The sequence below is a fragment of the Tamandua tetradactyla genome, chromosome 14 (genome assembly GCF_023851605.1).
Source record: "Tamandua tetradactyla isolate mTamTet1 chromosome 14, mTamTet1.pri, whole genome shotgun sequence".
Taxonomy (NCBI): Eukaryota; Metazoa; Chordata; class Mammalia; order Pilosa; family Myrmecophagidae; genus Tamandua; species Tamandua tetradactyla.
In genome coordinates this window covers 26,304,751-26,327,523 of record NC_135340.1, presented here as the reverse complement: position 1 = coordinate 26,327,523, position 22,773 = coordinate 26,304,751, and the positions used below count along the sequence as shown (strand labels likewise).

General features: G+C 35.5%; 1 non-coding gene across 1 annotated transcript; it reads left to right on the top strand.

Annotated features, from left to right (window-relative positions):
- Positions 1 to 4,175: 4,175 nt before the first annotated feature.
- LOC143656706 (U6 spliceosomal RNA) lies at positions 4,176 to 4,282 on the top strand. Its single transcript, XR_013162608.1, has one exon. It is a non-coding gene; the product is annotated as a U6 spliceosomal RNA (small nuclear RNA).
- Positions 4,283 to 22,773: the final 18,491 nt, after the last annotated feature.

Here is a 22,773-nt window from a genome sequence, read left to right as displayed (position 1 = left end):
TCGAAACAGCTGTTCAACTTAGAATTTGGAGGAATAACTTTCATATGAGCTTGAGTACAAACTTCCAGAGAGGCAGCATTTCAATGTATCCTTTTGCAAACAGATGTAAGTTTATGCTTACAATCCCAGGGCACAAATTAACATAGCATTTTTGTAACATGCCTTCCTGGTCTTTTATTTTATTTCCTTCAGAAAATTGGTCATGTTCTATTTAATCTTCCTCTCTCTCTCTCTCTCTCTCTCTTTATATATATATATATATATATATATATATATATATATATATATATATATTTTACTTATATGGCGCAAATATATATTAAAAATAAGTGCATGTTTTCCATACTACATTAGCTTGGAATTATGCTAAGTTAATTTGCACTCCTGAATTACTTTATGAAAAGCAATTCATTCTTAGTTATCATTTGCAAAACTAGAAAACAGTTAAATCATTTAAAACAGGGTATATATATATATATATATATATATATATATATATATATATATGTATACACACACATATACACATATATATCCCAAGCCAATTCCTGCATAATAAATTGTCCACTTGATTACACTACAACTGAGAACTTTTACACTATGACCATAAATATTAAGCCTGAAAATCTTAATTAAGATAGTCCTCTTATAACAATCAGATATTATTGACCAGTAAAAAAAACAAACCCTGAAATACAGGCCAATTTGCCCTTCAATTTTGGGAATTTGAAGGAATATAGGTACCCTGTTTTAAATGATTTACCAGTTTTCCAGTTTTGCAACTGATAACTAAGAATGAATTGCTTTTCATAAAGTAATTCAGGAGTGCAAATTAACTTAGCATAATTCCAAGCTAATGTAGTATGGACAACATGCACTTATTTTTAATATATATTTGTGCCATATAAGTAAAATTTTTTAATTAATAATTTTTAGAAATGAAACATTTATTAGCTTTTTACTTGTCAAAGTATGACACAAAGTCTAATTCACTATATAAATAATTTCGTATAGAAGAAGCATTTTTTATATCTTGTCCACTTGCTCAGGCAATAAAATAATTAAAATAAATGCACTGTGTATAATATTATAATGAAATAGCTTTACTTCCTGCTTATTATAAAAATAAGCATATGCCTGCTGCTATAAGAACAAAATTATATGCGGAAGTATAAAGTGGAGGAAAGAAAGAACCCAAAGTGCCAGTCCTCAAATAATCAATTTTTATATTTTGAATTTTTTCTTTAAAAGTTTCTCTACAGATATCCATGCATATACTTTTACAAAAAATTGGATCATAATATACATATTATATGATACCCTAGTTTTTAATGCAAAAGAATATTTTTTCAGTCCATAAGAAAATCTATATACTTCTTTTACTGTTTATATAGTAATAGGAGGTGTCAGTGTAACATTAACAAATTAAATAATCCAATTAATGGATAATTTGTTTCATGTTGATTATTAAAAACACCCATATAGTCTTTGCACACTTCTCAAGTACTCTTAAAAAATCCTTATATGTATGACTACTAACTCAAATGATATTCATTTTTAAAAGTATTTTTAAGTGTTTAAATTGCTTTTTAAAAAGTTATGCCTGTGTACAGTGCTACCATATTGGCTTGGAAATAAGATATATTCTGTTTTTATCAATATATAGAATTTTTATGTGAGTCTTTTTTATATAAAATTCCACATTTTAATATCCTATAAATGTGTGTGTGTGTGTAAGTTTACTGGAATTGCTAAAGACTGAGAGAAGCAGAACAAAATCTTCTACTCTAAAATATGTCCATTTGCTATCGAACTTCTGAAGTTTTAGTTCGTTGACTGTGACGATATTTAATTTCATGTATGATTATTAGATCTTTATTATGATAAGAAGTGTGGAGATCTGTTTAAGATCATGGCCACTGTACCTCAAATCAGTGTGTTAAGATGGACTTTTACTTAACAATTTTGCAACTACTGAGTAGTCATTTGGAAAGGCATAAACTTTGATACATACTTTACAATGTTTACCACTATAAACTCCACATGGATCGAAGATCTACAAGTTAAGAAGAAAAGAAGGAGACCACACAAGTAGTAAAACAAAACATGGATAAATTACTTTAAAAGGTTGGAGGATTAAGGTCTTCTAATTAGGCCTTGACATCCAGAGGCCATAAAGGAAAAAATTAATTTGACTATATAAAATCCAAAATTGTTATGATGCTTTAACACAATAAAAAAACCAAAAGATATATGGCTAAGTTGAAAATAATATTTACAATTTATATCACATTCAAAGTTAATCTCCCCAATAATAGGTGCTAGAAATTCAGAAGAAAGATAACAGCCCAATATAAAAATGCATAAATTATATCCCTTGAAAGAAATACAAGTGATCTTAATCATATGAAAAGTTAACTAATATCAATCACAGTATAAGAAATACAAATTTAAAATACTAAGATAACATTTCTCACCTATCCAACTAGGAAAAATTCAAACATGAAGAAACCCCTTAATTAGAAAATAATCCCCCCTATGATGATTAGGTTCATGTGTCAACTTGACCACACAATGGTGCCCAGTTTTCTGGTCAAGCAAGCACTAGTCTGTTACTGCAGGAGCATTTTGGGGACTTAAAACTTCAGTATTTTGATTACATCTATGGCTGATTAGATTTACAATCAACTAAGGAGAGTATCTTCAGTAATGAGAGAAGTTGAATTCAATTAATTGAAGGCTTTAAAAGGAAACATGGTGACTTCAGCTGTCAGAAGAGAGAACTTTCATCTCTATTTCAGCCAGCCTCTCATGGGAAATTTATCAAAAACCTTCATTGGGGTTGCCAGTTTGCTACCTGCTCTATGGAATTTGGAGTCCTGCATCTTCCAGTTGCATGAGACACTTTTATAAAATCTCATTATTTACAGATATCTCCTGTTGGTTCTATTTCCCTAGAGAACCCTGACTAATACACCCCCAGATGTTTGAAGCTATCTATGCATTAAATTAGAAACAAAACCAAAGAAATATTCTTTACAAAAGAGTGCAGTACTTTAATGGCATATCTTTAGTAAGATATATTCTAAACACCAAAAAGAAAAAAGTAAAAAAAAATTAAATATCTCTGTATTTATACTTTTTAATTTTTTGATATGTAAGAATTTATATGCTTTGTACATTATAGGAGAAAGCAAATAAGTGAATACTATCAATGAATATTTTCAGTAAAAGAAAAAATCAAAGTACTTATGCTGTAATGCTAAAATTGAACTGGAAATATTATTAAAAATTCAGGACTTTTAAATTTAAATATTTTCCTTCTCAGAACATTGAAATAGCTTAGAAACTACATCCCCTGCAATTAGTAACTCCAAAGATACATTTTGGTTTTTAAAGCCATTTACTGCTAAAAGTAACTAACCAGTTGGGTGTAAGGAGAACATAGGGTGTAGGGAAAACAATAGTCCAGGATACTTTATTGTTCCAGAAAGCAAGGAAGCTTTGAAAGATGAATGGCCATAAAAAAAATGACCCAAGGGCCAACTTGAAGAAGTTCCCACTGGAAAAAGTTGTGATAACTTGACGATCAAAATAATGATTACTGTGATAGTTTAAAGAATTAAATTTGTGAATCAATGAATTTATAATGATACTCAAAAAAGTACCTTTCTCACCACGTAAAATAGTTTATAGTCTAAGTCTCACTTTGAAAAGTAGTAACTAAAGGCAAAGAATTCAACAGTCTACCTTTACAAAGGGAATTTTATTTCATGATAACCAAATGACTCAAGATTTAAGGGAAATACAGACAATAAAAAAATATAGCTAGACAATAAATGTGCAAGGAGCAATCAAATTAGAAAATCATCATTTTGCAACTTTAATAAAATAGTTCATTAAGTCAAGATTAAGTAGTTAGAATGAAAATCTTTAGGAGAGTGGCTCCCATGGAACTAGGCATTCAGGTGGTGCTCCCGTTAATACACTTTTTTTAACCTCAAGAAGAGAAACATAAGTTGTTGCTGTCCCGCCTGTAATTACTTAGTCTTATTAATAGTAGGACAAATAGATGAGTCCCCTATTGAGAAACACATCATTATTTAGTGTTGCCAAACAATTTTCATTTTACCAAGTCTTATTTATAACCTTCTGTTTTCAAGAAATAATAGGGAGTGCTCGCTTCAGCAGCACATATACTAAAATTGGAATGATACAGAGAAGATTAGCATGACCCCTGTGTAAGGATGACACACAAATTCGTGAAGTGTTCCATATTTTAAAAATAAATAAATAAATAATAGGGAATTAGGGAATAAACCGAGTGACAACCAGGAGGAAGGCATCACAGAAATCCACAAAATGGGACATCCTACAAGACAACTGGCCTGGTCTCCACAGTAAGTCAGGGCCATTAGTAAAGACCCTTTATAAACTAAAAGAGACGTAAGTGGTATAAAAACCACACACCATGCATGCTCCTGGGTCAGACAATCCCATTGAAATAGACATTCTCAGGATAACTAGAGAAACAATCTGGTTCTTAGATAACAAAAAGGAACTAGTATTAATAAGGTGTCATTTTGTCCGAGATAGAAATGGTCCTATGTTTTTTGAGAAACATAAACTAAAGAATCTGAGGATAAAATATCATGCTGTATGCAATCCACTGTGTAATACTTAAGCTAAGGAAAAAAAATAAAGCTGCTGGAACCAGATTATTCACTTTTAAATTGTGAACTCAGCACTTGGGAGTAGTATGGCTTTAGATGTTGTAATGGTTAGTTTTATGTGTCAACACAGCTAGGGAATAGTTCATGTTACCCACTTATTCAATCAAACACTAATCTAGCAATTTCCATGAGCTATTTTGTAAATGTGGGTAACATTTATAATCAGTTAAGGTCGAGTAAAGAGATTATTTTTGATAATGTGGGTAGGCTGCATCCAATCAGTAGGAAAGATTTAAGGGCAGAAAAAGAGGCGTCCTTGAGAAAGAGGGAAATATCCCTCAAGCAGGTAACATCAACTCCTGCTTGAGAGTTTCAGAGTACTGGCCTGGCCTGCCCTACAAAATTTTGGAACTTGCCAGCCCCCAGAATATTATAGGAGTAAATTCCGTAAAAGAAATACGTATATATTGTTCTAATTTGCTAGCTGCCGGAATGCAATATACCAGAGACAAAACAAAACAGCTGTTATAAGGGGGAATTTTATTAAATTGCAAATTTACAGTTCTAAGACCATGAAAATGTCCCAATTAAAGCAAGTCTATAAAAGTGTCCAGATTAAGGCACCGACAAGAGGTTACCCTTACTCAAGAAAGGCCTATGAAGTTCAGGGTTTCCCTCTTAACTGGAAAGGCACATGGTGAACATGGTGGCATCTGCAAGCTTTCTCTCCAGGCTCCTTGTTTCATGAAACTCCCCTCGGGACAGTTTCCTTCTCCATCTCCAAAGGTCTCTGACTGCGTGGGTTTTGTGGTTCTCGTGGCTCTCATGCCTTTCAAGCTCTCTCCAAAAATGTTTCCTTTATTAAAGGGTTCTAGTAAACTAATCAAGACCCACCTGGAATAGGTGGAGTCACATCTTCCTGTAATCGAGGTTTTATCCACAGTTGGGCGCATCACATCTCTGTGGGGATAACCTAATCAAGTTTCCACCCGCAGAGCTGAATAGGGCTTAAAGGAAACAGCTGCCTCCACAAGATGGATCAGGATTTTTAAAAAGGCTTTTCTAGGGCGCATAATCCATTCGTACCAGCACATACATATGCACGCACATACTTACATACAAACATGTACATATATATATATGGATATATATAATATGCATACACATAATATATATATTGTATTATGTGTTTCTCTTGAGAAGCCTGACTAATACATATTTTGGTACCAGGAGTAAATCTAAAGGAACAGAATGTTAAGGATGTGTTTTCTGAAATGACTCTGGAGTTCCTGGAATTGATTTTCTAATTTAGTTAGTTTTAAGGGCACCGAAGACAATTTCCCATGGGAAAAAAGAGCGCTGATACTACATGTCATGATGTGGCAATAGGGGTACATAAAACATCACTTGTATAGTCCTCATCACATATTTATAAAAGGCAAGTTTCCTGGTGACCATGTGTTTGTTACCTTAGAACATTTTTGTCAAACTAACAAGGATAAAGAGATTGGTTGCTCCTAACTGCACACACACACACACACACACAAACACACATTTAGATACATGTTGTGCACACACGTATACACACATATCTCTCTATTCTGTTTCTTTTGGAGAACTCTGACCAATACAAGTTTGAAACTGAACCCCTCTGTTACATCTTTGAAATGGGAACGGTGATAATACTCCCTGTCTCATAAACTTGTTTTGAGGGTTAAGTGATTTCATAAACGTAAAACAGAAAAACAGTAACAGAACCATAGGAAGCAATACTTGTCAGCTCTTATAGTGCCATAGCACTGATCATTTTGAAGAAAGTGTTTTTGTCTCATTTAAAATCAATATGTACCTATTTCCTGAAAAGAGATTGAGTAAATTCCTACTGACCTATTTTTGTCTGCCTGGAACATAATTTAGCTCCTTTCTAGAGCACAGGATTGGGTTGTTTTAAACTCCCATTTCAGCCATTATCTGAACATTATTTGTGGATAGGAAATTGTGTCATTAATAAGAAGGGACTTCTGTCTACTCAATTTGTTTGTAAATTAAATAGAAACCCCTCTGATAGGTTTTCTTCTAGCTTTTTCCAAGTAAAGGCCAGTACTTTCTTGTAGAGTCAAAGTTTGAGGTTTTGATTGTTGGTTTGTTTGTCTCTTGAGGGTCACCAGTCACTGCAGTGGGAAATCAGTTTTAAAAATGGCCCATTAAGTCATAAACTTTTGGATTGCTTTGCCAGGGCACAATTTCCCCCTTACCTGGCAGTTTTTACTACTATTAGCCTTTGTCTTACGTAGCCACCTGATTTTTCATCTTTCCCACGACAGGAAAGAGAATGTTGTATTCATTATTTGGATGCTAACTTTACATGTTAAAAGAAATTCATGGGACAGGGGTATCCTAAATCATTTCTCTGATTTGCATAAACCTATAGTCATATTTTCTCCATATCAGAGTAGTGGTGCTTTTTAGATTTTTCTTCATTTATTTCCCAAATTCAAATGGTTTTATCCTAAAGAGCATTATGTATGCTGCAGACCAAAGTCTCCTTTCATTCATTTTGTTTCATATTAGTTTGCATATATGTGATATTTCTCAGAATTTAAGGCATAAATTTTGGACTTTCCATTGGCCAATGACATTTTCTTGGCAAATTTTATTTTGCTGTTAATTTTCCTCATAAGTTTCAGTGTATAAGGATGTTTTAGGGCAGAAAATTTGATTGTTTTCTAACCTAAACTCATGCTACATTTTTTTTTCCAGTAGTGATTTGGTATACTTATAATTTAAAATGTTATCATCATCACCTTTGGGATCTCTTCAACTATTATAGTTTGCTAAAGTTGCCAAAATGCAATATACCAGAAATAGGTTGGCTTTTATAACGGGGAATTATTGACCTACAAGTTTACAGTTCTAAGGCCGTGAAAATGTTCAAACCAAGGCATCCTCAGGTGATAATTTCTCCTCCCAAATTGGCCTCTGACAATCTGAGACTCCTCTGTTACATGGTAAGGCACAGGGCAGATGTCTGTTGGTCCTTCTCTGCCAGACGTCATGGCTTTCAGTTTCTGGCTGCTTCTCTCTCAGTTTTTCTGTATTCTGTACACCCTTCTCTCTCTCAGCTTCTCTGGCTTTTCTCTCAGCTTCTCTGTGTGCTTCTTTGAATTTCATCCTTTATAAAAGATTCTAGTAAGAATTAAGACCCACATGGGGCATGCCTCAACTGCTGAAATAAGTTGATCAAAAGGTCCTACCCACAGGAATGGATTAGATTTAAGAATATGATCCTTTCTGGGGTCCGTAAGAGCTTCAAACAACTACATCGACCAAAAAGCTTAAAAAAATCAACAGTTGGAGAGCATTGATTTGTCATCTTCTAAAGAGTATCTAAATGCCGCAACTATTGCCAAGATTTAAGAACTAAGTGAAAGAATTGTGATGATGATAAATTGTTTTCATCTTTTTAGTTTTCTTATGTTCACTTGTAGTGCAGCACGGCAGTCCTGTTACCTCTGTAAGATTGCAATTTGTTAAATTATTTAGATGTAGAGGTGCTAATTTTTAAGAAATGATAGAGAGTAGAGCCACATTATTATATATGGAGAATTTGAATTCTCCTATCATGCACCTGTGTGTTCTCATACAAAAATGGACATTTTCATTTACGTGATCAGATGATAGAAGGCTTCTTTAAAAGCTGATTGCAATTTCTTCTAATGACATACCAACAAGGAAAGTAAAATAAGAGGTAATTGCCTAATGGAAAAGAAAATATTCAAACACTTAGGTATATATTGGGCAAAGTGGTTTCGTGTTTCTATGTATCTTTTGCTTTTCATTCATAATTGCTTTATTCTTTTTTGGGTGCTTATCACTGAAAACATGAGCAATGATGTGGGCTCATCTTTAGGTTTTATAAAACATGTGAATAAAGGATTGCTGCTCATTTTATGCCTGCCACATTTAAAAAAAAATCCTTTTAACTTTTTTTAATGTATAGCATAACATGTATACAAAGCAAAGAAATAAAAAAGCAATCATTCTGAAAGCACTCTTCAACAAATGATTACAGAACAGATCCCAGAGCTTGTCATGGGCTACCATATGATCCTCTCAGATTTTTCCTTCTAGCTGCTCCAGAATATAGGAGGCTAGAGGGCTTAAATACGTTTTTATCATCACAATTAACTTGTTTTTCCTTCTTCTTTGTTTTTTTTGAAAAATAATGTATATACAAAATAGCTAAAAATTTCAAAGCACAGCACCACAATTAGTTGTAGAACATATTTCAAAGTTTGACATGGGTTACAATTTCACAATTTTAGGTTTTCACCTCTAGCTGCTCTAAAATATCTCTAAAGAGATAATTCAATGATTCAGCATTCATAGTCATTTGTTAAGTCCTATCTTCTATGTATAATTCCACCATCACCTGTGATCTTTCCATGCCTCTCTTTAGGGTTGTTTGGGCTATGGCAATTCTAAATTTTTTATTTTGGAATGGTCTGTCACTAATATGGGGTACGGAGATGGAACTATCTGATGTTCTGGAGAGGCTGGGCTAGGTTTCAGGACTTATCTGGATCAGGGACCTATCTGGAGGTTGTAGGTTTCTGGAAAGTTACTCTAGTGCCTGGAACCCTTGTGGAATCTTATCTATTGCTCTAGGTGTTATTTAGGATTGGCTGGAATGGTCCTGATTGGGTGTTGGCAGGTTATGATAAATAGCAAGGTCTGCCTGAATCTTGCTTAAGAGCAACCTCCTTGCCTCTCGATTCTATTTGAACTCTCTCTGCCACTGATACATTATTAATTACACTTCTTTCCTCAGTTTGGTCAGGATGGAATTGTTGATCCCACAGTGCCAGGTGTGGATTCATCCCTGGGAGTCTTCTCCCATGTCGCTAGGGAGACTTTCACCCCTGGACATCATGTCCCACGTAGCAGGGAGGGCAATGATTTCACTTGCAGAGTTTGGCTTAGAGAGACTGAGGCCAAACCTGGGCAACAGCAGAGGTCTTCTAGAAGTAACTCTTATACATGCCTATAGGTAGTCTAAGCTTCTCCGCTACCTACATAAGCTTCGCAAGAGTAAGCCTCATAATCGCGGGCATGGCCTATTGATTTGGACATCCATAAAGTTTGACACAGTATCAGGGGATTCCCTGATGGTAAGATTTAATAATTCCGTATTCTTTCTCCCTTCCCTCAGGGGACTTTGTCAATACTTTTTGATTATCTGCTTAATATACTCTAGGATGTTTCCATTGCCTGCCACTTTTATTGAAAATCAGCATCTCTCTTATGACATTTTCCAAGGAGAAGGATATGCATGTGTTTTTACTTTGTCTTTCAGCATCTAGAACAATGTCTTGAAAAGAGTAGGCACTCAATATGTGCTTTAAAAAATGGAATACTGAATGTTACACAAGAATAGAATACAACTGTGAGAGAGAGGGAAGATAGAATTTGATAAGGACAGGCAATGTAAATACACATTTGGTAGCATTTCATCAACATTTGAATTTTGAGCTTGCTCTGAAGTTTGAGGATGCTCTATGTTTACCATGGCTGGTCCTGAATTCATTAGATATCTACCTTCCAAGAATTCTTAAGTTGATACAGCTTTGCTGTATTTAGAGGACACTGAACAGAATAATTATTGAATACTAAAGGCCAAAGGGTAAGTTATGATAAGCTGTCATTAACCTTGCATCATTAAAGGAATTAGCATTTTAGCAGTTCTTCCCTAAATGTCTTGAGAATAAATGAATACCTCTTCAATATAAATAACAAGCACAGCAAATAATTCAGTATTCAAATCAACAATGGTGAAATGGTAAACATATAAGTATGTGTGCTTATATACACATATACACATCTTATGACTGTGACATATTTGCATTAGTATATTGGCAGGAATATAGTTTCAGTGCTACTTGCCAGTCATACTAACAGGTGAGAGGAAGTGATTCAATTTACAAATACTGTTTGTCTATGTTTGCCATCTACTATTCCCAAATTAGTTATCCGATGTGTGAAATTAACCCATATTGCAGATGTAAAACAATTCATTTTAACTTGCTAATATAGGAATGATATTACTTGATCCTTAATTAATCATCATCATAGACAAATTGGGATGATTATATTACTCTTGCAGACATCTGTCAGTAACAGCTGTACTAGGACCAGGAAAGACCTACTATAACATATATGTAAACATGCATGCTAAATTACATGCTGAATCTGTTTTGCCAAATACATATGGAACTTTTTCATCATATACATTTCTAATTATTCCTTACGACCTAATTTAAATATCATGCCTCTGTGCAGTCTTATCTGACCCCCTTAGGAGGCATCTGCATCTATGCTTTTCTCCTACTTTACATGACTTTGCATCTATATTTTTCAACCTTGTTAGACAGAACCCTCAAGAGCAAGTACTTTATGCTGTTCTTTGGACTTTGGGTATTTAGCATAGTGGTTAGCATATGTTCATTTCTCAATAAATGTTTTTGATTAAATTGAATGGATAAAATTTAATATGCTAATATTAAAAATTTTGCACAAATATCAAGGGAAAGATTGAGAATCAGCCTCATAATTAGGCCTCTGGTTCTCTTGAGGAGGAGGATGAGTCAAGATATTGTGTGAGTTTGCTGGAAGGAATTTGGAATACACATGTGCAAGGAATTTTAGGCATTAACTGAAAGGCATTTGTTTATCTTATACTTAGTTACCTGATATCCACAGGGTGACAATGCATAAATTATAGTTTTGGGTCCTGCACAAGAGATCTAGTAAACCTTAGCCCTTTTGACACTGAAACATAGAACAGCATCATTTTAAAAACTCAATGCATCGCATGTAATGATAAATACAATTATGTAAGTTCTCACTATTCATTTCTTAAATATTCTCATGAAATATGTTAAAGGTGTCCTCATACCAATAAGTCACAATTAACAAGAACCCAACTAAATTGGCCCTTCAACTTCTAAGTTAGCAGTGGTATTAAGGGAGCTGCTGCTAAGAAAATCTATAGCCTTCTTTTATTTTTTAAAATTGATTAGAATTGTTATAATAGTAGCTAGTGCCAAGAAATAGTTAATACATACATCACTCTCACCTAGCACTAGAAGACTTTATTTCCCTCACAACATTTCAATCACGTCAATGTGTCATCATCAACCACTAGAAGTTCATGAAAATGCAAAGGCTTAAGTCATTTGGCTCTAAATCATCATGTGATATGGCCTTGTCAATCTTTTCAAAGAAATTTATACTCTTTGGGATTTTTCAGCAGATTCTGCAGAGTTTTCAAAAAGATTAGCAGTGACTGGCACTGCACAATCTTTGAAAGAAGGCAAAAAATACAGAACTAGGCTTATAATTGGACCTAATATCACAACGTTCTACTCCAGGCAATAGGCATCTTACCTTAGCCTTTGAGGTTTAATCCAGTATTTGATTGAGTCACAAGGAACAGTATATCATGTACTCATGACTAAACTGCTGTTCTCAGTGTCTCTTTCACTTTCAAATATCTTTGAAGTCCTGCGGCACACCATGCTTTGTAAATGAATTCTGCATTCAAAGTTAAAAAACGACTTGTTGGGAATGAAGTCTAAATATTTAGTGCACTGTAAGTCTGAATCCTTGAGCAAAACTTATTATTAAGTCTGTACTAAAAATTGTAGAATACGCAGGCCCAAAATTTGGTGTGGTTCAATAACAACTAATTTTATTACTGAGTTCTTTATTGCAATGAACATGGAATTTCTGAAACACTTCTAAAAAGTATATCATGCTTTCAGATAGCCCTCAAGACTCTGCTTGACCTAAATTAAGATATTTGTATTAAATTGTTCACACTATGTCTGTAAAAGTGAAATCCTCAATTTTCTTTTATATTTGGAAAGCATATATATAATTAACAAAACTGTTCTATCCAAGAGTTCCAAACTTTATGCCATAAATAGAACTGGGTAGAATTTATATTTTAAGTAATTCTGTGGTGCTGTTTACTTTCTAAAAATGCATTCCTTGCCTCCTCTCAAAGCTTACAATTTTATTGTATTTCTTGGTATACCCAAGTTTGTTGCACACAACATAGTGTAAATGTTTGTGTAAATAGTGTAAATGTTTGTGTAAATAGTGTAAATGTTTGTGTAAATAGTGTAAATGTTTGCTACACTATTCCACGAACAATACTCTTGGGGAAAAATTTTTCCAATGCAATTTGTGGTTGTGATTATTCATAATAAATTTTTTGGGGGGAAAAGGGGGTGGCAATTACATATGATTAGCCATATTGGAGCAGAGAGAGTAGTAAGGAGTTTTGTGGTTTTTTAAATAGTTTTATTGACAAATCTTCACAAATATACAGTCCATACATGGTATACAATCAATGGCTCACAATATCATGACAGTTGTGTATTCTTCAACATAATCATTTTTTATGAAACATAACCGCATGCAAACACAGACATTCTTGCCATATGATCATCCCATTCTTGTTATATAATCAGTAACACACAAAATCAGCACATAGTTGTATATTCATCCTCCTGATCATTTCTCAGAATATTTGCATCAATTCAGAAAAAGAAATAAAAGGAAAACAGAAAAAAACTCATAATACCGTACCCCTTACCCCTCTCTTTCATTGATCACTAGCATTTCAATCTAAATTTATAAATAAATAAATTATTTATTTATTATTTATTCCCCCTATTATTTATTTTTAATCCACATGTACTACTCGTCTGTTGATAAGGTAGAAAAAAGGAGCATCAGACACAAGGTTTGCACAACCACACAGTCACATTGCGAAAGCTATCATAATAAAATTTTACCAGTATTTCATAAAAGTAAACTAATATGGAATATGCACCCATATCTAAAAGATAGCATCAGCAAGATGCATGAGAAAATATGCTTTTATAAGGATGTAACTGTGAAGGAAAGCTCCATGAAGTTTTGCATTTATAAAAATATAACTTTAAATATATTCATTTTAGTGATAAAATCAGTTATACTTAATAAATTCTTCGCATATAATTCACAGGTTGTGTCACTGGATCAGGTGGGATTATTGAAGTTTATTTTGATGTGTGTGTTTGTGTATATATTTACACTCTATATGTAAATGTACTTTTACTTGTGAAGCTCACATAATAAATTTGCATTTATATTCTTTTTTCCTAAGTCAATATTTTTACTAAATCATCTTTCAATTCAACAGCCAATAGTCAACAGACTCATGAAGTTTGAATGTTAAAAATTGACTGGTTCATTAGTCATGTTGCTGGAGTAACAGAAGCTAAAACCTCAAACCTGTCATAAAAATCACACATTCTATACATTTGTTGTTCAGAACCAAAGGAATACAACTGAGATTTCTTGTCATATTTCAAAGCAAAATTGAATTAAATAAAATAATTTAAAAATAATTGTGCTCTTGCTTGACATGGGGAAAAAAACAGGAACCCATCATAAAAGAAAACATCAGCATCATAAAAGAAAACTGAAGAATGAATTGATATGGAAATAAGTTAATTAATCACATTTAATAACTACTATTTTTCTACTTCTCTATGAATAGCTTTTAACATTTACAATCTAGTTGAGCCACTATTTCATATAAAATCATTAGGAATTATTAATTGTTTGAACACAATTTTCAAATGGGATTTTGAAATATGATTTGGTAAATATGGGTTGAATTTTCAAAGTATTCATAAAGAATGTAGAATCAATGCCACCATCCTTGAAAAATGAATATCTCTGTATCCACTGACAAAATATGGAGATGGCAAGGACAGCCTAAACAAAAATACAAAGATACTAACAAATGTAGTATATGCATGAATCAATGAAAACGATGAAAAATTAATAAAGAAATATGAAAATTTAGGATTTATCCACATACTCAATAAGGTTCTGAAACATTAACATACTTTAAAGATTATATAAATAATCTTATATAGAAATTTCAGATATAGCAACCATTATAGAAAATATTTACAATCTTTATAATTCAGATGTGGATGAAATGAAAGTCTCTTAATAATGAAAACAGTGTAAGAAAACCATAAATATTAAATATGCCCTATGAACATTTTTCACTTAATAATTCAGTTGTATACAACTGAATAGCATACCATACCATTGAAGTAAAAATAAAATGGCAAACAAATTATTATTAATAGTTAAACCTTATTTAAGAGCCATCCAATGGTATTATTTATTAATAATGGTATTATTTATCTTAAATAATGGTATTATTTATCTTCTAATTTTACTCCTCTGGGTATTAATAGTCATTCTTTGAGCCCAATGTATTTGTCATCTGTCACATAAGTATTTGTTAAAGGGATAAATGAATTGGACACACTGTTCCCAATGACAACATATTCTTACATATCAATCATCTTTAGCCTTTTTAGGAGTAAATATCACCAATTAGAGGAGTTATAATCACAGGCGTCCACAAATAATTTGAAAAAGCAACTCTCATGTTTAAGTTTTTCTAAACCAACTGTCAATTTATCCAAGAATTCCAAGAGCTTATTGAATATAGAACAGGACAAGCAATTCTTGTTGATAACTAAATGTAAATAATTGCATATATAATGCATACCTCACAATCAAGCTCTTATACAAGGACACAATTATTGGTTTATGTATTAGTTAGGGTTCTCTAGAGAAACAGAATCAACAGGGAACACTTGCAAATATAAAATTTATGAAAGTGTCTCACGTGACCGTAGGAACTCAGAGTCCAAAATCCACAGGGCAGGCTGCGAAGCCGATGACTCCAATGGATGGCCTGGATGAACTCCACAGGAGAGGCTCACCAGCCAAAGCAGGAATGCAACCTGTCTCCTCTGAGTCCTCCTTAAAAGGCTTCCCATGATTGGATTTAGCATCACTAATTGCAGAAGACACTCCCCTTTGGCTGATTATAAATGGAATCAGCTGTGGATGTAGCTGACATGATCATGACCTAATCCTATGAAAATGTCCTCATTGCAACAGACAGGCCAGCGCTTGCCCAATCAGATGAACAGGTACCACAACTTGGCCAAGTTGACACCTGTCCCTAACCATGACAGTCCACCCCTTGTCAACTTGGCATATATATATATATATATATATATATCACCTTAGACCATACTTAATTTCCAAATGAAAACAAATAAGCACACATTTTTTTCTTTTACCTGACAATACTCAACTGTTCTGCATATAACTGGAAACACATTAAATCTCTCCAGAATAGCGTGCAAATCCTTGGGCAACATTCATTCTTAAACTTGATATCTTACAACTTAAATAGTATAACACAAACAAAACAGCATTACAGTCCTCGTTTCTGTAACTGATCACGTGGTCGAAGTTCATATTTATCACTACCTTCTTCCACTACCCATTCCATGTTCCCTTACCCCTCAGCAAGCACTTCAGTTGGCCGTGGTTCTTTGCCTGGTGGGGTGACCCAAACCTTCATTCCTGAAGTCTCAGAGCCATTAGTGGTCCTGCCTGGATTGTGTTGTTGCAGTTTTCCATTGATTTTAATCACAGGGCATGGTAGTACTAATAGACGCCCCAGGGGATCTCCTATATTCCAAGAAAACTCTTCTTTACCTCCATTATGCAGTTGCAGTCCTACTTCCTTCTGATAGTCAGGGTCAGTTACCCCAGACAATAATGTAATCCCCTTCTTGGTGTGTTGATCCAGAGGCATAAGTAGCCCAAAGTGGCCAGGTGGCAATCTTAACTTCCAGTTCAGTGGTATCACTGTTGTTTCTCCTGGAGAAAGCACACCCCGTTTTGGAACTAAAACCTGTAGACCAGCAGGACTCAGGGTAGCAGGGACAGGAAGCAAAAATTTTCCTAGTGGATCACTAGGAGTAATAGTGAGTGGCACCACACCCATTTCCACCCCTTGGTTCCTGGACCCATGGATCCTGGCTATGGGAGAAACAGCACCATACAGTGGATGCTGATTCAGAGCATACACAGCTTCCTGGAGAACATTACCCCAGCCTTTCAAGTTTTTGCCACCTAGTTGGCACCGTAATTGAGTTTTCAAAAGGCCATTCCACCGTTCTATCAATCCAGCAGCTTCTGGATGATGGGGAACATGGTAAGACCAGAGAATTCCACGAGCATGTGCCCATTCCCGCACTTCATTTGCTGTGAAGTGTGTTCCTTGATCCGAAGCAATGCTATGTGGAATACCATGACGATGGATAAGGCATTCTGTAAGCCCACGGATAGTAGTTTTGGCAGAAGCATTGCATGCAGGGAAAGCAAACCCATATCCAGAGTATGTGTCTATTCCAGTTAGAACAAATCGCTGCCCCTTCCATGAAGGGAGTGGTCCAATGTAATCAACCTGCCACCATGTAGCTGGCTGGTCACCTCGGGGAATGGTGCCATATCGGGGGCTGAGTGTGGGTCTTTGCTGCTGGCAGATTGGGCACTCAGCAGTGGCTGTAGCCAGGTCAGCCTTGGTGAGTGGAAGTCCATGTTGCTGAGCCCATGCATAACCTCCATCCCTACCACCATGACCACTTTGTTCATGAGCCCATTGGGCAATAACAGGAGTTGCTGGGGAAAGAGGCTGACTGGTATCCATGGAACGGGTCATCTTATCCACTTGATTATTAAAATCTTCCTCTGCTGAAGTCACCTTCTGGTGTGCATTCACATGGGACACAAATATCTTCATGTTTTTAGCCCACTCAGAAAGGTCTATCCACATACTTCTTCCCCAGACCTCTTTGTCACCAATTTTCCAATTATGGTCTTTCCAAGTCCCTGACCATCCAGCCAAACCATTAGCAACAGCCCATGAGTCAGTATACAAACGCACCTCTGGCCAGTTTTCCTTCCAAGCAAAATGAACAACCAGGTGCACTGCTCGAAGTTCTGCCCACTGGGAGGATTTCCCCTCACCACTGTCCTTCAAGGACACCCCAGAAAGGGGTTGTAATGCTGCAGCTGTCCACTTCCGGGTGGTACCTGCATATCGTGCTGAACCATCTGTAAACCAGGCCCGAGTTTTCTCTTCCTCAGTCAATTCACTGTAAGGAACTCCCCAAGAGGCCATAGCTCTGGTCTGGGAAAGAGAAGGTAATGTGGCAGCAGGAGCGGAAACCATGGGCATTTGTGCCACTTCTTCATGTAACTTACTTGTGCCTTCAAGACCTGCTCTGGCTCTATCTCGTATATACCATTTCCACTTTACAATAGAGTGCTGCTGTGCACGCCCAACTTTATGGCTTGGTGGGTCAGACAACACCCAACTCATGATAGGCAACTCAGGTCTCATGGTAACTTGGTGGCCCATGGTTAAGCATTCAGTCTCTACTAAGGCCCAGTAGCAGGCCAAAAGCTGTTTCTCAAAAGGAGAGTAGTTATCTGCAGCAGATGGTAAGGCTTTGCTCCAAAATCCTAAGGGTCTGCGTTGTGATTCTCCTATAGGGGCCTGCCAAAGGCTCCAGACAGCATCTCTATTTGCCACTGACACTTCCAGCACCATTGGATCTGCTGGATCATATGGCCCAAGTGGCAGAGCAGCTTGCACAGCAGCCTGGACCTGTTGCAGAGCCTCCTCTTGTTCAGGTCCCCACTCAAAATTAGCAGCTTTTCAGGTCACCGATAAATGGGCCAGAGTAGCACACCCAAATGAGGAATATGTTGTCGCCAAAATCCAAAAAGACCCACTAGGCATTGTGCCTCTTTTTTGGTTGTGGGAGGGGCCAGATGCAGCAATTTATCCTTCACCTTAGAAGGGATATCTCGACATGCCCCACACCACTGGACACCTAGAAATTTTACTGAGGTGGAAGGCCCCTGTATTTTTGTTGGATTTATCTCCCATCCTCTGACACGCAAATGCCTTACCAGTAAATCTAGAGTAGTTGCTACTTCTTGCTCACTAGGTCCAATCAACATGATATCATCAATATAATGGACCAGTGTGATGTCTTGTGGGAGGGAGAAATGATCAAGGTCTCTGCGAACAAGATTATGACATAGGGCTGGAGAGTTGATATACCCCTGAGGTAGGACAGTGAAAGTATATTGCTGACCTTGCCAGCTGAAAGCAAACTGTTTCTGGTGGTCCTTACTAATAGCTATTGAGAAAAAAGCATTTGCCAGATCAATAGCTGCATACCAGGTACCAGGGGATGTATTGATTTGCTCAAGCAATGATACTACATCTGGAACAGCAGCTGCAATTGGAGTTACCACCTGGTTGAGTTTACGATAATCCACTGTCATTCTCCAAGACCCATCTGTTTTCTGCACAGGCTAAATAGGAGAGTTGAATGGGGATGTGGTGGGAATCACCACCCCTGCATCTTTCAAGTCCTTAAGAGTGGCAGTAATCTCTGCAATCCCTCCAGTTTATAAGTCCATTTTTCCAGAATAGAAAAGTGTGAGATTCTTAAAGTAGAAATTAGTCACTTGCCATTTGTTATTTTTGAAAGAATGAATAAAGGAAAAAATGTGGGAAGAATTTAGGGAAAAAAAGTGATAAAATTTTATTAAATATTGTTAAAATATTTGAAAAAAGTTTAATTTCAACTATAGGAGAATGAACTTGAAAATAAACCCAAAATACAAAGAGATTGAAAGTAAAATTTATATATTTTGGCTTCTCCTGAGCTAATGCAGGACTAGATTGGCATATTAGACTCATATGACTCAGAGCTTTGACCCACTATTAAGCTTTACTAAGAATTTCAAGCATGCTGGCTATATATATAGTCCTAGACAAATTAGAGATGGTTCTGGCACATCAAAAGGACTCCACAGTTCCTATCTGCCTGCTTCAGACACACCTTCTTGGGTACACCTCATGCAGTGGGAACATTTACATCATTAAGTATCATTTTGTACTTCAGAAAGTTATAAAGGTTACGTATTCTCCAAAGAGCTGTGCCTCACAGACCTAGGTCCTATTTACTAGACATAGTACTAAGAGAATTTAGGAGATAAGGCACCTTCATTCTATCAAATCTCATTAGTCTACTTACCCAAAAGTCTAGTTGGCAAGAAAATTGCCCAGATCACCTATCTTCTTTTCTTTCCTACAAGTGTGTCTCCCCAGTAAAAGGGGTGAAAAAATCTCAGACCAGCTCATTTATCTTTCTTCAAATCCACCTTAACATCTTACCTGCTTTGAAAGTTGCCTTAATTTCCCATGTGACTAAGGCCATTACCATACAATGGGTTGTCTTAATGAGAGTATTTTGGTTCTTGGTTTCCAAGCTAGTCCAAAATCCAGCCATCAGCAAGAAGATGCTTTCTCCCTAAAAACTGTGATTTCTGGCACTGGCTGCCTGGGATCCTCCTTCCTTGTCACTGGCTGTAACAAGCAGATGCCTGAAGCGATGTCCTCTTCTTTCTCTCTTTCTCTCCTGGGTCCCTTTCTCTTTCAGGATCTCACTTGCATTTCCAGCTCCTCCCCATGGCTTTACCTCTTAATAAGCCCCCAGTAATAGAATTAAGATACATCCTGAGTCAGTTGTCCACACTTCAACTAAAAATAACATCTTCAAAAATATTCTGTTTATAGTGATTCACATCTACAGGAGTGAGATTAAGATTAAGAGCATGTTTTTTTCCCCATGAGGCACACAATTCAACCTACCATAGCAGCTTTCAAATACCTCCATTTCACAAAGGAAATCATTTTTCTTTTACTTTTTTTTTGTTTTATTTTTTTTTAATGAGCTACCAGCTCCAGCCAGTTGGCATGCCACTTTCTTGGGTCAGGGTTGGATTAGTACATTTTCTTCCCACAAGTACTCTACCCTACATATTTAAATACTCCATGGCATTTACTATAATGGTATTGAATCTCCAGGCTTCTCCACGTCTTTACTTTTGACTGGCAGCCAAGGAAGTGATTGCCTCAGCCCTTCCACTTTCAAAATGCCTCATTACAACTTAATTACCTTTTTTTTCATCTTCTTCCTATTTTGGTTCCTAACCTCAAAAAGGCAGGTTTGGGAATCAAAGATCAATGCATTAAAATAAAACACCAAGCTCTATTATGAGTAAACTTTTATACTTTCATCAGAGCTACCCTGTTTGCACAAGCACTAATTTTTTTTTAGAGAAAAGAAAAATACATATCAGACACAAGAAATAAATATGCTTTCAGCCTCTTATTAAGGTCTATGAAATACCAATAATATATGGCATGTTGCTCAATCATCTTGAATAAAATGAACACTTGTTTTAACCAATGCATAATGTTTGTGTAGTGTGTCTACTCTGTCTTTCCATCGATTCCATTCTCAATTTTAGCAGGCAAACACACTTGAAGTAGCAACTGCAGTTTGTCCTATCCAGAATGCTTTCAGAATGTATCACTCCTTGGAGATTATAGCCACCTGCTTTTGTAGGGTTTACTACAAATCCTTAACCACCATTTATAATATTATGATCTGCCTGTAGTAAAACCAGAGACAATTAAGTAAAATTCAAGTACTGGGTAGATATGACTTTCGGTGACAACATGGTGTATTAGTATATAGACAGAGAGGTTTGAAAAATAGAGCATGGGATTAGCAGTCCAAATAATTGAGTTAGAATTAAGAGTAGCCAAGTCATTTAACCACTATGAGCATTAATTAATTTTTCTTTCTTTTTTGGATAAATTATGTGTAAGAAGTAAAATCAGCATATATATATATATGACACTGCTAGTATGAGTAGACATATCTAACTTAACTGATAAGCACATAATGTTAATAAAAAGTAAAGTTAGGAGTTCAATACCAAGAATTCTGCTAAACTTCTGCTTCGGGGTTCTTTAGCTTTCCTATCTCCTCCTCCCTATATATGTAATTTTCACTATGATCGAAGGAAAGTCAACACCACAATATACAAAGACACTGTGTCAATTTATATTGGCAAAGCAAAATGATAAGATATCCTCTGTTTTTTTTTTGTTGTTGTTGTTGTTGTTGTTGTTGTTTTTTTTGTAAGATATCCTTTTAATTATAATCATGAAGTTTTCAGGGACCCTGACCTTGAATCAGGGAAGGAACTGTTTAATATCAACAGAAACTAGCTTGTTTTGAGGTGAAAAGACACACTTTCTGAGCTCCTCTAGGGTTCAAGGGGTTCCTGATAGCATCCAACAAAATGTCACATGATAGGCACTCAATAAATACATGGTGAATGTTCCATGATATCTGATCTTATTAAAGTCATGATACATACCAACAAACAGGAAAACTATCAGGGAAATTGGATTGCCTATAATAAGAACCCCATTACAGTGATTGTGGTCATTTATATGCCCAAAATAACTCTAAGAAGTGATTTTGTTAATCACTTGCCATCATGCCATGACTGTGAGACAATGTCCTATTCCAAATCCATTTTGGAGAGAGAAATTTCAGCAAATAGCATATAGACACCTATAGTCAATTAGCATGTTGCAGGCTCCTCACAAATTCTGAGTAAATTATATATAAATTTACATTTAAAAAAGAAAACAAGAAGAGAAATTTGTGTTATTTATGTTTTGGGGGATTTTGTCATTCGTGACTTATCACAGTGTCACACAGTCTACATCTGTAACCCTTACCATGTCATGCTATATAGCAAAAATCCTGTTGCATGGTCTATACACCAAATACTCTAGAGCTACAGAATTAATACACCAAATATGGGTACATGCTTAACCTTTCTTATCTACGCCCTTGTATTGAGGGGATACACCACATCCAAACCTTAGTAGGAACATCATAAAATGTTTAGCTGAGTAAAAACAATCAGGAGAAGAAGAATATTTTGTAAGTGCACAGTCAGTAGCTTTGATGGAGAGATGCCAATTCCTAATGGAGAATGGAGAGTTTTATTTTTCTTACTTGAAATATTTATGTCTGTAGGGTGAATATCAGTCGTTCTTATCATTGGTTTTCCGCAATGCCAATGGAAATATGGTATTTCCTATTCATGAAGTATAGTTTTCCTATCTATTTTATATCTTAACTGCTATATTGAGGTAAAATCAACATAAAATAAACTACACATGTGTAAACAATTTAGT